Source organism: Rhopilema esculentum, unplaced genomic scaffold (assembly GCF_057945365.1).
Source record: "Rhopilema esculentum isolate cy_ngs unplaced genomic scaffold, ASM5794536v1 HiC_scaffold_37, whole genome shotgun sequence".
Taxonomy (NCBI): Eukaryota; Metazoa; Cnidaria; class Scyphozoa; order Rhizostomeae; family Rhizostomatidae; genus Rhopilema; species Rhopilema esculentum.
This window is the reverse complement of record NW_028300848.1, coordinates 722,572-727,078: the sequence shown is the minus strand read 5'-3', so window position 1 is coordinate 727,078 and position 4,507 is coordinate 722,572. Positions and strand designations below refer to the sequence as shown.

At 30.6% G+C, this 4,507-nt stretch overlaps 1 long non-coding RNA gene across 1 annotated transcript; it reads left to right on the top strand.

The window, feature by feature from the left end:
- The first annotated feature begins 1,703 nt into the window (after positions 1-1,703).
- On the top strand, positions 1,704-4,078 carry LOC148957120 (uncharacterized). Its single transcript, XR_016145270.1, has 3 exons — positions 1,704-1,744; positions 2,743-2,789; positions 3,788-4,078. It is a non-coding gene; the product is annotated as an uncharacterized LOC148957120 (long non-coding RNA).
- Positions 4,079-4,507: the final 429 nt, after the last annotated feature.

Here is a 4,507-nt window from a genome sequence, read left to right as displayed (position 1 = left end):
AGAGTTCACCAAAACTACCCGAAATGATGTTCGGAACGTGAATTAAGACTTTCTTGTTAGTTTCGAGTAAAAAATAATGTTTTAAAAATTTTAAGTTTTTCGAACTTTTTTGCAGGTCCGGGGTCATGAAATTTTTTCAAAAATGGCTGATTCCTTATCTTCAAAATAGGAGCCTAAAATTCATCGAAACTACCCGAAATGATGTTCGGAACGTGAATTAAGACTTTCTTGTTCGTTTCGAGTAAAAAAAATTTTTGAAAAATTTTAAGTTTTTCGAACTTTTTTGTAGGTCTGGGGTCATGAAATATTTCAAAAAATGCTGATTCCTTATCTTCAAAATAAGTGCCAAAAATTCATCGAAACTACCCGAGATGATGTTCGGAACGTGAATTAAGACTTTCTTGTTCGTTTCGAGTAAAAAAAAATTTGTGAAAAATTTTAAGTTTTTCGAACTTTTTTGCAGGTCCGGGGTCATGAAATTTTTTTTCAAAAATGGCTGATTCCTTATCTTCAAAATAAGTGCCTAAAATTCATCGAAACTACCCGAAATGATGTTCGGAACGTGAATTAAGACTTTCTTGTTCGTTTTGAGTAAAAAAAAGTTTTTGAAAAATTTTAAGTTTTCCGAACTTTTTTCTGGGGTCATGAAATATTTCAAAAAATGATAAGTCCTTATCTTCAAAATATGTGCCTAAAATTCATCGAAACGACCCAAAATGATGTTCGGAACGTGAATTAAGACTTTCTTGTTCGTTTTCAAATTTTTTGAACTTTTTTGCAGGTCCGGGGCCATGAAATTTTTTCAAAAATGGCTGATTCCTTATATTCAAAATAAGTGCCTAAAAAACACCGAAACTACCCGAAATGATGTTCGGATCGTGAATTAAGCCTTTCTTGTTCGTTTCGAGTAAAGAAAATTTTTTGAAAAATTTTAAGTTTTTCGAACTTTTTTGCAGGTCCGGGGTCATGAAATATTTCAAAAAAAGATAATTCCTTATATTCAAAATGAGAGCCTAGAATTCACGAAAACTACCCGAAATGATGTTCGGAACGTGAATTAAGACTTTCTTGTTAGTTTCGAGTAAAAAATAATGTTTTAAAAATTTTAAGTTTTTCGAACTTTTTTGCAGGTCCGGGGTCATGAAATTTTTCAAAAATGGCTGATTCCTTTTATTCAAAATAAGAGCCTAAAATTCACCAAAACTACCCGAAATGATCTTCGGAACGTGAATTAAGACTTTCTTGCTCGTTTCGAGTAAAAAAAATGTTTGAAAAATTTTAAGTTTTTCGAACTTTTTTGCAGGTCCAGGGTCATGAAATTTTTCAAAAATGGCTGATTCCTTTTATTCAAAATAAGAGCCTAAAATTCACCAAAACTACCCGAAATGATCTTCGGAACGTGAATTAAGACTTTCTTGCTCGTTTCGAGTAAAAAAAATGTTTGAAAAATTTTAAGGTTTTTTGAACCTTTTTGCAGGTCCAGGGTCATGAAATATTTCAAAAATTGCTAAGTCCTTATATTCAAAATAAGAGCCTAAAATTCACTGAAACTCTCCGAAATGATTTTCGGAACCTAAATTAAGACTTTCTTGGTCGTTTCTTTAGAAAATATTTTTTTTTGAAAATTTCAAATTTTTTGTGTTTTTCAAGCTCTAGTCTCAAACATTCTAGGTAATTTATTTCTCACTTTTTTCTATGTGTCACTTGAAGGTTCAACGAAATATCATCAAAACATTTCAGAAAGGTATATTTCTTAGCATTTTCGGTTGTTTTGAGTAAAAGTATTTTTTTGAAAAATTTCAATTTTTTTGAACTTTTTTGCAGGTCCGGGGTCATGAAATATTTCAAAAAATGCTAAGTCCTTTTATTCAAAATAAAAGCCTAAAATTCACCAAAACTACCCGAAATGATGTTCGGAACGTGAATTAAGACTTTCTTGCTCGTTTCGAGTAAAAAAAAATGTTTGAAAAATTTTAAGTTTTTCGAACTTTTTTGCAGGTCCGGGGTCATGAAATTTTTCAAAAATGGCTGATTCCTTATCTTCAAAATAAGTGCCTAAAATTCATCGAAACTACCCGAAATGATGTTCGGAACGTGAATTAAGACTTTCTTGTTCGTTTCGAGTAAAAAAAATTTTTTGAAAAATTTTGAGTTTTTCGAACTTTTTTGCAGGTCCGGGGTCATGAAATTTTTCAAAAATGGCTGATTCCTTATCTTCAAAATAAGTGCCTAAAATTCATCGAAACTACCCGAAATGATGTTCGGAACGTGAATTAAGACTTTCTTGTTCGTTTCGAGTAAAAAAAAATTTTTGAAAAATTTTAAGTTTTTTGAACTTTTTTGCAGGTCCGGGGGTCATGATATTTTTTCAAAAATGGCTGATTCCTTATTTTCAAAATAAGTGCCTAAAATTCATCGAAACTACCCGAAATGATGTTCGGAACGTGAATTAAGACTTTCTTTTTCGTTTCGAGTAAAAAAAATTTTTTGAAAAATTTTGAATTTTTCGAACTTTTTTGCAGGTCCGGGGTCATGAAATATTTCAAAAATTGCTAAGTCGTTATATTCAAAATAAGAGCCTAAAATTCACCGAAACTCTCCGAAATGATTTTCGGAACCTAAATTAAGACTTTCTTGGTGCTTTCTTTAGAAAATATTTTTTTTGGAAAATATCAAATTTTTTGTGTTTTTCAAGCTCTAGTCTCAAACATTCTAGGTAATTTATTTCTCACTTTTTTCTAGATGTCACTTGAAGGTTCAACGAAATATCATCAAAACATTTCAGAAAGGTATATTTCTTAGCATTTTCGGTTGTTTTGAGTAAAAGTATTTTTTTGAAAAATTTCAATTTTTTTGAACTTTTTTGCAGGTCCGGGGTCATGAAATATTTCAAAAAATGCTAAGTCCTTTTATTCAAAATAAAAGCCTAAAATTCACCAAAACTACCCGAAATGATGTTCGGAACGTGAATTAAGACTTTCTTGCTCGTTTCGAGTAAAAAAAAATGTTTGAAAAATTTTAAGTTTTTCGAACTTTTTTGCAGGTCCGGGGTCATGAAATTTTTCAAAAATGGCTGATTCCTTATCTTCAAAATAAGTGCCTAAAATTCATCGAAACTACCCGAAATGATGTTCGGAACGTGAATTAAGACTTTCTTGTTCGTTTCGAGTAAAAAAAATTTTTTGAAAAATTTTGAGTTTTTCGAACTTTTTTGCAGGTCCGGGGTCATGAAATTTTTCAAAAATGGCTGATTCCTTATCTTCAAAATAAGTGCCTAAAATTCATCGAAACTACCCGAAATGATGTTCGGAACGTGAATTAAGACTTTCTTGTTCGTTTCGAGTAAAAAAAAATTTTTGAAAAATTTTAAGTTTTTTGAACTTTTTTGCAGGTCCGGGGGTCATGATATTTTTTCAAAAATGGCTGATTCCTTATTTTCAAAATAAGTGCCTAAAATTCATCGAAACTACCCGAAATGATGTTCGGAACGTGAATTAAGACTTTCTTTTTCGTTTCGAGTAAAAAAAATTTTTTGAAAAATTTTGAATTTTTCGAACTTTTTTGCAGGTCCGGGGTCATGAAATATTTCAAAAATTGCTAAGTCGTTATATTCAAAATAAGAGCCTAAAATTCACCGAAACTCTCCGAAATGATTTTCGGAACCTAAATTAAGACTTTCTTGGTGCTTTCTTTAGAAAATATTTTTTTTGGAAAATATCAAATTTTTTGTGTTTTTCAAGCTCTAGTCTCAAACATTCTAGGTAATTTATTTCTCACTTTTTTCTAGATGTCACTTGAAGGTTCAACGAAATATCATCAAAACATTTCAGAAAGGTATAATTCTTAGCATTTTCGGTTATTTTGAGTAAAAGTATTTTTTTGAAAAATTTCAAATTTTTTTAACTTTTTTGCAGGTCCGGGGTCATGAAATTTTTTCAAAAATGGCTGATTCCTTATCTTCAAAATAAGTGCCTAAAATTCACCGAAACTACCCAAAATGATGTTTTGATTGTGAATTAAGACTTTCTTGCTCGTTTCGAGCAAAAATAAATTTTTGAAAAATTTCAAATTTTTTGAACTTTTTTAAAGGGCCGGGGTCATGAAATTTTTTCAAAAATGGCTGATTCCTTATCTTCAAAATAAGTGCCTAAAATTCACCGAAACTACCCAAAATGATGTTCGGATTGTGAATTAAGACTTTCTTGCTCCTTTCGAGCAAAAATAAATTTTTGAAAAATTTCAATTTTTTCGAACTTTTTTGCAGGTCCGGGGCCATGAAATATTTCAAAAAATGATAAGTCCTTATATTCAAAATGAGAGCCTAGAATTCACGAAAACTACCCGAAATGATGTTCGGAACGTGAATTAAGACTTTGTTGTTCGTTTCGAGTAAAAAAGAATTTGTGAAAAATTTTAAGTTTTTCGAACTTTTTTGCAGGTCCGGGGTCATGAAATTTTTTCAAAAATGGCTGATTCCTTATCTTCAAAATAGGAGCCTAAAATTCAT